This window comes from Thunnus maccoyii, chromosome 2, assembly GCF_910596095.1.
Source record: "Thunnus maccoyii chromosome 2, fThuMac1.1, whole genome shotgun sequence".
Taxonomy (NCBI): domain Eukaryota; kingdom Metazoa; phylum Chordata; class Actinopteri; order Scombriformes; family Scombridae; genus Thunnus; species Thunnus maccoyii.
In genome coordinates this window covers 23,853,134-23,864,442 of record NC_056534.1, presented here as the reverse complement: position 1 = coordinate 23,864,442, position 11,309 = coordinate 23,853,134, and positions in this window count along the sequence as shown.

Here is an 11,309-nt window from a genome sequence, read left to right as displayed (position 1 = left end):
AGTTGCTTTGGGAGGAAATTATATTAATATTTATATATGGATATGTATATATATAATGCATGACACTTCTGACTGTTGTTAAAGGTTGCCAGAATGGAATTGTAAATTGTAGTGCTAAAGTTGAACACACTTAACTTCTCTAATTGGATGTACGACAACAGTCCAACTCCCCTCTGTCACAGTTACAGTCCTCTTTCTTTACCAGTACCCTGCTTTCTAGAGTCTGGGTGTATGTGTGTGTGTGTGTGTCTCTGTTAATGATGCATGGTCTGTGGAGGGTTGAGGAGCTTTCTTGCTTCAAACTCAACATCTCACGCCTTCATGCTGGTGTCCACCTCAAACGTCTGAAATTAGGAATGAGATATGATGAGCAGATTTGTCATATTTAACTCCAAACTACAACTGTGAAGTCTTTTCAGGATCTGGTCTTACCAGCTTGAGACGAGGCTTGACATCAGCATCAGAATCCTCCAGTTCAAACTCCCAGAGCGTTCAAACAGAAAGAAAACACAAGCTTCATCATTACTGTTTCCCTCTTCCTCATTAGAGACAGACTAGTGTAACATGAGCAGAGTTCAGGTCAGGTGTAGTGCTGGACTGTGTGTGTGTGTGTGTGTGTGTGTGTGTGTGTGTGTGTGTGTGTCAGTAACTCACTTCACTCTCACTATGCTCTTGCTCTCCTCCACCAGTAGGTCAGTCATGTCTTCAGCAGTCACAGCAGATGGGAGCTGTTTTCTCTGCTGAAGTCTCAACAGTTCAGCCACCGGTGCAATCTTAAGAACATACAAGAGATCACATTTATATTAGTGTTGACTTGACACTGTAGTGGGTCTTAACTGAAACTTAAAAGAGCTGGTGTACCAGGCGACCTGCTGAGCCTGTTCATATATGGGTGCGTCAAACAACACCTGCAGAAAGTTTCTGCAGAGAGAATCTGATTGTTGAGTCTACGGATATGAGCCCAGGTTACTTTAAAGGTTTAACACATCTGTTTTGATACCCTTATTTGATCTAAAGGCCCATAAAAAGTTAAACCCACCATCAGAAATCACAGGGTTGACACTATAAAACATAATTGTTCAACTGATAACGGCCAATCAATGCAGCGTTAAATGACACGCGAAAAGCTTCAGATGTGATCAACATTGAAACATAGAGATTCAGCTGTGGTTTGCAGCAACGTACAATGCCAACGTTTTGTTCTGGTGATTAGTTTGGGATTGGAGCCTTCTATCACTCTCAAATTAATCGCCTGGTATTTTAATACTCAGCCAATTAAATTTAAAAGAAATCTGTAGCTGTGAAAGATTTGGTTAAATGTGTCATGTATGTCAACTGGTGGCATTGTATTTTTTGTCTAGCTCCAGATATTTTTGTTCCTGAAAAACTGGTATTTTGATGTATCAAAGCGGAACTTTACTTCAGGCATCGGTGGAAAAGGAAAAGACGCAAGCAGCCAGTAGTTCACTTCCATACAAAGAGCGGAGCGTCTTCCGCCACTGCCTGCAGTTTTTCAGGCTTTCCTCCATATTTCAGTACTGAGATTGGTCCATAATACACACTGCAGAGAGCCTAAAAGCTATAGTTCAGTTCAGTTTTGCTGCTTAAATATCTGCTACAGTTGCATTACTGCATACAGCATTTCCATATGCTGAACGCAGCCTTTTTTTTTAAATCAAAGTAAATCATTAAAGAAATAACATTATATTGCACCGTCTGATTGCACAGATAGGTTTATCATTGCACACAGACAGAAGTTTCAGTGTTATTGTGTTCTGGGACTTATCAGTCTGTTTTTGACAGAGCTGTAGTTTTTGGTTCCTCAAATACACCTGAACCTCTATCCTACAGGTGTCTGTAAAGGCTATTCTATCTATTTCTCTATTTCCTCTAGTCATATCTCTCCATTCACATAATTTTTGTTTTATTTGTTCAGGTTTGAATATTTCTGTATATGAGTCTGTTTCCTCCATCTCAGCACTGTGGTTCCTTAACAAACAGTTAGTTAGTCTGATTTGCTCCCAAAATATGATGACTAGAATAACTGCTGACATTGACAATACATGTAAATCTCTCTATCTAAGTATTGACATTAACTTACAATATTTATCCAGCTAAAAACATTCTATAAACAGGAAAAAAGAAACAGTGAGCAGAGCTCTAATCATAGCTGACCTGATCAGTGTAAAAGTGGCCGGTTGAACATACCATAATAACATTTCAGTGTGTTTGAGTAACAGAGTTAAATAAATATATATATACCTGTTTTACATTGTTGTTGTTTTTCAACAGACTACAGAACAATGAGCCCACCCCCCACCCATTTCTGGTTTTGGCCATCTGATTCTATCTCACTTCCTCTCCATCTGCCTCTTTCCTTCCCCCCTATTTCCTACTCTCTTCCGTCAGCTTCCTGTGACTCTCACTCGATTCCTATCTTTTCATTCTATGTACTGTAAAAAAAAAAGAAGCAAGCTGAAAATATCTGCACTTTTGTGTTTCCATTTCATTATGTATCAGCATATCGATCCAGCTACTCTGACTTACAGTAGTTAAGATGTTAAGGGGTCTCATTGTTAAAACCCATGTTTTAAATAAGAGTGTGCCTTTAGTACAAAATCAAACTAGCAATTTGTTTATTGACAAAACAACACTGCCATACAGAATCAGGAATCAGGGCAAAAATATGACAAAAACAACATGTTAAATCACATTTCATGACACAGTTAATTAAGATACTTTGGATAAGATCAATCAGTGTAGTCAAACTGAAATGGGACACATCAAAGAAAAATAACAGAAAAAAAACATGAACATTTATTCAAATTATTTTTGTAGAAACTCAGGCGGTCACTCTACTTAACAGAGGTGATGATCAACTTACACAGGTGTGATGTGGAAAATTGAAGCCTCCTACATATTCATAGATTCTGGATTTTTTAATGAGGTAGAAGGGGGAGATGTAATTTTAAGGATTTTAAAATGACAGTTTTTTTGTGGAAAAACCATATTAGGCACATATTATTGTTTAAAGTACAATATTTTATATGTCTTAATACACATCTGAGGGGATCTTTAACATTTTGAGTTTGAAACCCAGCCAAGGATGCTAATGCTACAGCTGTAGCAGCTCCCAGGACTGATATGACTGACTTCTGTGAGCCTGCTTTCACATTTCAAGATCATGCTAAGAAAACAAATCACATTGATGTGAGATCGAAAGCAGAGCATTTTGAAATGTTTCTGAAATCCAAAGGTCTTCCTTTCTACGCCTTTCTTGGTAGAATCAAGGAGATAATCCCTTGTAGTGCTTGCAGAAGATCAAACACCGACATCAGACCACACCATTATGCGTACATTTGTCTGTGGATGCAGCAAAAGAGCAGCAATTTCCTATGAATAGGAGAAAACATGAAAATATCATCATTTGCTGGTGACGCTATGGACTTCATGTTGAAGAGGTTACAGTGAGACAAACAAAGATTAGTTTATGATTGATTAAAGAGCTGGGTGTAAAAACAGGAAAATACTGCAGCTATGGAGCAATGCTTTTTGGATAACTTGCTTTTTATTTGTTGTCTTAAAAGCTTCTAATTTCATATAAACATCAGAACCGTGTATGTCAATACTGACCTCTAATTCTCCCACTTCTAACTCCATAGAGGACCAGCACAGCAACACAGACGACAGCAAAGACAGACAGGCCAACTGCCAGGTAATTCTTCTGGTCAGTAGAAGTGTCTTGTGAAGATTCAGCAGTTGATTTGATGGGATCAGCTTCTGTGAAACAGACAACAGGAGACAACAAGCTGGGGTGAACCTATGAGCAGGATTTGTGACATCACAACTAGTTTTGAAGCCAATCCTGGACCAATATTCAATTTACACAAGTGTGATGTGGAAACATGAAGCCCCCAGTGCACAAACACTCAGAGTCCACTTTACAGTAAAATAGGAGACATCTTGTGTCCAGCTGTTAAACTTATGAGATGAAATATATTTACATATTCATAGAGTCTACAATTTTTAATGAGGGAGAAGGAGGAGATGTCATCTTAAAGAGTTTTTATATGTATTAATACATGTCTGGAGGGGATCTTGAAGTATTTAAACCAAAAATACTCACTTGTGACATTAATTTCATACTTGTAGTTGTCCACCACGTTGTTTCGATGAGTGATTTGTAAATGAAACTCTCTGCTGTGGTTGAGGTTTAGAGATGAAATGATGATGGATCCGCTCTTTATGTCCAGATGAAAACCTAATTCATTGGACAACAGTGTTCCATTGTCATAATTGAGTAGAACACGTCTATCTGGACCAGAGAACAGGACGACATGATCGTCAACTTGTAGTCCAATGTCTACAGTGAGGTTCTTTCCAACCTCTCCGGTCAGTTTGATAGTTTCACTCTGTCCACCTGGCAGAGCAACAACCACTAAAAGAGAGAAAGAGAGAGGATGTTAATTCCTTAATCAAAATCTTACAAAAATAAAAAAGAAACTTTCAACTGGTTTCAACAAATCTAACCACTACAAATCTTTAGACAAATGTATGAAGTGGATGAATATCTGCTTTAAGATACGTTTGAGAATGAAAATCAACAAAATATCATATTGGACATTCTGACTCATCCATTGGAGAATATTGTCATGTACATGTGGAGAGATGCTAATGTAATGATTGTGCTATATGAAAAGAGATGACAAAAATCACTACAGTTCATCACATGGAGAACATGAATGTCTGTACCAAATGTCATTTGATGACATTTACTCAAAACCACCAATCTGCTGGTGTCACTACAGGGAAAGTCGGGAGACACCAAAGTCAGTAGAATTCATCATCTGGAAGTTATGTCTGTACAAAATTTCAGTTGTTGAGATATTTCTGTCTGGCCCAAGTAGAAGACAGACCAATCAACTGACCAACATTATCACCTCTAGAGCCATAGCATATCTAAAAACATGGAACTGTATCAGGAAAAGAAATCCAAGCAACTGAAACTCTGGTAAACTGTGTGCGTCACTGTTACAAAGAGGCCAAAATACAAGATAACTTATTTATATCCTTAAAAGTACACAGTCTGTAATGTGTATTCTTTTGCCTTGGTAGCTGACTACTTTCATATGTCTATATTGTTCTTAATATATTCTAAAATTAGTGCTAATAAGAAACTTAGAAACACTGTTTACAAAAACATTCTGGTTTGTCTCTCTCATCATTTTCTGTAAGAGTCTGAGTATCTTTAGATAGGAAGACGTTCACATTCTCCATCTGCAGGTGGAGCTAGAGTAGCATGAAAACCACACTGGCTTTAAAGTCTTCATTCCACCAAAGGGAAAACTACACACACACACACACACACACACACACACACACACACACAACACATGAAGAGAAAACAACCCCAGGGATTGTCTTTGTCAAGTCACTCTTGTTACTTTACAACAAGTCTAGTTGTTACTTTAGTTTTCACGTCAGGGCACCATGTTTTCTATGACACTTGGACATTGTTTTGCATGCCTCTATTGATAGAGAAGGAGACTTTTTAACTTTCTAACTAACTTCCCTCAGATTAAAAGCATCCTCCACTCTAATCCTGTGTCAACAACTGTGTCTGTGTTCATGCCTCTAAAACTTTCCTAAAGTTTGCAGATGACACCAGTCATCACCGACTGTGGTCTGTGTACAGGAAGGAAGTATAGTGCTTTGTGGTGATGACTTTAACCCTAACATCAAGCAAACAAAAGAACTGATCACAGATTTCACAAATCCAGAAATGCAGAACATGCAGCAAAATTCATAAATAATGGAGCAGTAGATTAAAAATTCCTCATCACTGAAGACCTTTTCTGGACCAATAATACCTCCTCCTCAGTAGCGGTTAAAGCCCAGAAGAACTTGGCTCAACCTACTGGTCAACTTCCTCTCATGCACCGTTCACCCAAAACCACACTACAGTGAGTCAGAGGAACCGCTCAGGACATGATTGGAACAAACCTGCCTGACATTCAGCCCCGCTTCAACTCATGATGCTCACTCAATCCAGCAATCAGCAAACACTTTAATCTCCCAGTTTTCTAATCCATAATCAGTAACAACTTCTTCCTCAGGGCCATCACACAAATGAACAATTACCATTAACTAAAACCCTCCTTTGCCCCCACATCACACCTCATGCTTTGACATTCATACTGTAATAGTATTCCCCTCCTTTAATTCAATGGCATTCCCTCTATGCTACTTCAGTACTTTGATGTGGTTAATTCTAACCTCTAAATGAATCCTCAGTCACATCTCGCTGCAAGCCATCAACCCATCCCACACACATTGAAATCAGGTGCAAGTTAAGTGCAAGTCTAAGTCATCAAAGCTACTGTAAATCTGATTGAACAAATCTGATAAACCAGTTTAATGTGAGCACTTTGCTGCTTTCCTGCACTGAATGATCTGTTTTAAAGACAACAGTACACAATGGAGGAAAGTTTAGTTAAATATTAAATACTCACCAGCTGACAGCAGACAGAAAAGGGTGATCCTGTTGAACATCTTGAGTATAACAGTTAAAGATCAAGAAGGAAACAGAGCTGTGTGACTGCTGCTCTTTATGTTGCTGGTGGGTGGGAGAGGGGAGGGGAGTAGGAGGGGGAATGTCAGAGGGTGTGCCGTCATCTTTTCTCTGCCTCAAACTGGTTCTTCCCTCGCAGACAGAGGTTGAGGTAAAACGTTCCAAGTAATCCACAGCTACTAGAATATATTGTATGAATTATAATAACATGAAGTGAGTCTGTGATGTCTGCCACCTCTCTGAAAGGGTAAATGTAGTTTTCATGTGAAAGGGTGAACTAACTGAACTAAAACTAGACTTTCCTGACAGTGATCTTAGACTCTTTAAGAGGTTTAGATGATTGAGGTAGGATGAAAAAAGGGAAGACTGTGGAAGGATGTGGTTAAGGGTTGAAAATACAGATGCTGCATGACAGACACTGTATTTTCTGTATGTGCATTAGTACACAAACAGACATTCTGTCAGGCATCCATGGAAAACGTTTGGTCATTTAACTAAATATTGATTGAGAATCCAATGTTTAAGTCAAAGTTGAAATATGAAAGAATATTTTTATTTGGACAAGGACCAAAAGGTGTGTTTGGTCCTTGGACGTGTTGACCAAAAGACAAGGTCCTATTTGAAATGTCTGAATCATGAAAGCTGCATTTTGAGTTCACATAGGGTTAATCAAAACCTTGAAGATTTCAAACAGGACTGTTGGAGGATTTCTGGTTCCCAGTAGCATCTTGTCCCTGTGTACAAGGTAAATGGTTTGCTGACCTCCTGGTCAATACTCACTTTCTGACATCATACTGTGTTGTGTTCCACAACTGTAGTGGTTGGCTGACCTTGGTGAGGTGGAGAGACAGTGACACACACACACACACACTCCAAGATTAATAATTTTAATCATGTGTTTGTTTCCCTCTGTTCTTCCTGTCTCCTGGATTAAACACTTTCAATCACTTGTTTTTCACATCCCAGAAAAAGCACAGAATTGATTGTACTGTTGTAAGATGTTGGCCTATCTGACAGAAATCATGCAGGGAGTTTACTCAATGAAGAGCTCAATCTGCACAATGGATATGTTTGTGTGGGTGTGTGTGAATGAAACAGTTCACTTCCTCCATGTGTGTGCACTCAGCACGTCTGCCTCTTTTTACTGAGATGTCTTGCAACAGAATGAAATATTTCATCAGAGCTGTCATATGTGAGTACCTATACTGACCTTTTATTGACCATTATGATCATGATCCTCTCATATTAGAGATGCACCGATCGATCAGCCACCAATCGAAATCAGTCGGTTTTCAGCTAATCGGCGGCATGACCGTTGACCAGCCAATCAGTCTCATATATCTGATTTTTTGCTGATCATATTTTCTGCACATAGCCTCACTATGGTTCACAGACAGTGCAGCCACACACACACAACATGGTGTTGGTGTGGAATTCCCGCGGAACCCAATGCAAATCTTGCGGGAGCGAGCGGTCATATAATATAGTGCTGCTCCCTGGATTTAGCCAGCGCTGCAGGCTGACTCTCTCACAATCCTACGGGTGCCCACACCGCTACCTGCTGCCGCTCCTCCTTACACGCATACACACACACACTCATGAACGCACCACCTGCTGCTGCAACCTGCTGACTTCATTTGAATGAGCAAAGAAAAGAAACACCAAACAATGCGTGCATATTCACGCATCATAGATACTGTTGCATCTTTCCTTTATTACCTTATCTTAGATTGATTACATTTTTGGAGAGTATTTTTTTACTTTGGCATGTGAAGAATGTGGCAGTACTCATGTACCTGCACCAGTCAGACGAAAGGGCAGCCATACCCTTCATGTAGCCTTAGGTGAAAACCAGGGTAAAGTTCATGCAGCACTTTCTGCTGCTTGGAAAACTTATTGCTATGAGGTAAAGGCAACAGAGATGACTATATGTACATTTTTATCTGGATTATGGAGGAGACACTAAGAGGAAAGTGTTTAGTGAGATTTGTATCACTGACTGAAAGTGAAACTTTAAAGACAATGGCCAGTTTATAATATTTCTGCATATTTTGCTCTGTCATTAACCATACCTGCTATTTTAGACCCTGTCTATCAAGCAGTTGTACCTGACCTCCACAACAACAGGCACACCCAATCACCTCATCAGCTCCCCAGTACTGTACATACCTTTCCCTGACTTAGCCAGATTGTCTCTTATGTTATCCAAACTGTAGCATGTGAGCCTTCAGTCTACCTATCCTGCCTGCTTTGTTTTTAACTTACAGTAAGCAGGCATTTTACACTCATTCCTGCTAGTGTCTATCTGACAACTAAGAGCAGTTGAGGATCTCTGAATTGTTTCTTGTGTCTTACTGACTGAGGGGGACTGAGATGAAGTGAGGCTTGTGGATCTGTAGGTTAGCTGTTTCAAACCTGTATGAATATTTTTGGAGTGGAGGTATGCTGTGTAGCACTTTTCAATGATTACTAGCTCAATGTGGTTAATGGAGAGTATACATTGTGACCAATACAGTGAAGGGGATTTTACTTGAATGAGAGTTAGAACGCCAGGGGGGCACATGTGTATAGGTGTTTTATTTGTATTCCATGTCATGACAATATTACAATCTAATCAAGAAGATTGTACCCTAAAATGTTTGGTAAAGAAAAGAGTGAATGAATTCAAAAACTCACCAGACACAATCTTTTAGAGAATTTATAATGTGCTAATTGTAAGTTCTGTAATTAAATGACAAATTTATGACTCTGGGGAAGGTGAAATGAGATGTGCATTTCTCAGTATATTAAACCTTATGTGTGCTGTAAACTTTCTGTTATGTGACGGCAATCAGTTGACTCACTTACTTATTCAGATGTAACATTCAAGTGCATGTCTGAAGGGGTTCTAATAAGACTTAACAGGAAGCTTCACCTACCCTAGATGAGTTGCACTTCCTTTCTTCCCTTCTCCACAAGCTTTTCAGGTTAGCTCGGTATTCTCTTTTATAGATGTTACATATAGCTTCATCCCAGCTTGTGACTCATGACTCACTCACATGAACCTGACAAGTTCATGTCTTTGCATCTGTGATGCTGATGATTTATCTGTTGACACTCCCTTTCTTCATTCAGCTCCTTCCCTTATTTGGAGTGTTTGCTTTATCTGGGTATGTTTTTGTTGTAGATAACTTCCTCTTAGATGTTTACCAGTTCATTATTGATTCCCTCATTCTGATGGCCTCAGGATTTCTATCTATATTCTAAGCATATTTCACCTGCATGAATGTAGGGATGGTGTTAATTATGTGACAATGCTGAGGCTTACATATATTCTTGAAAAGAACCCAGATTAATTTCTCAAATGCTTTTAATTCAATGCAGTGAGAGGAAAACTGTCGATATAATGAATCTGATTACAATTTAGGACAAAAAAATTCAACATCAGTGTTATTATTTCAACCAAGTTTCAATTTTAAATTCAATTCTGGTGTCAATCACTCTTCTTCTCCCAACTTTGAGTGCTGTCTCTCATTCCACTCTGAAAAAAACACCTGACATTATTGTTCCCAACCACTGACCAAAATACATTTCTGATATGGTGAAGTCTCAATTGAAAGTAAATAGAGTTTAAATGACTTGAAGTTCAGGAGCTACTGACACAGGAGGGTTTGTCAGCCTGTCAACAGAAGCAACTAAGGCACAAAACTAATGACATCAGCTCCACTGTACTTTGTGTTTAGTGCTAATTAGCAAATGTTAGCATGCTAACAAGCTAAACTAAGATGATGAACATGGTAAACATTATACCTGCTAAACATAAGCAGGTTAAAAGTATCATTGTGAGCATGTTAGCATGCTAACATTTGCATTTAGCTCAAAACACCAATGTGCCCACTAAGTACAGCCTCACAGAGCTGCTAGTCTCTTAGTCTCTTCACTATCAATTATTCAATCACTATAAAGTTAACCAATGAAGACCAATTTTCTTCATATCAGAATATCAGTTAATACTGACCTCTAATTTTCTCATATTTAACTGCACAGGTAAGCAGCACAGTGCAAACAGCATTCACCTCCTCAATTCAGCTGCCTCTTTGTATAAGGGAGAGAAGTCCAGTCCCTTTTCCTATAAGGATGATACACCCACACAATCATACCTCTCACATTACTCTCTGCCCTCTGACCCCATTCACTGAAAATTTCTAACTTATGTTACCAGAGGTAATGAGACAATTGTCTTGGCAAGCCACTAAGCTCGGTTTGCCATAATTCTCTGCCATCAGAGCTGACAAGATTCATCAACATGATACTGAAGATGTACAAAACATCCTCAGGAGGAACTACTGTCTTGTGTGTAATGTGTGTGTGTGTTACATTACATATTGTAACTGAAACAAAAAGGATGCCAGTGTCTGTGTCCTCATGTTTGAGCAGATTCATTTCAGGATCCCTCTGTGTTCACAATCATTTAACTGCCAGAGAACAGCAGGACCTGACCACAGCCAGCTGGCTGTTATTCCACTCCTTCATTCATAAAAGAATATTTTTATAAGAGGTCAGACACGAGGATCACAGAAGTAGGCGAAGACATGTTGGAAAAACAAATGAGGCATCTCCTCATTCAAGCCCGGGAAATTTCATAGATTTTTTGCTGGAGGAAAGATGTGAGTTTGGGTTCTTGTGGTTTTAATTCATAACTGTGTGTTTGTGTTCTGCCATTTTGTATTTCAGTCCGTGTTTTGTGCTGTGAGACATA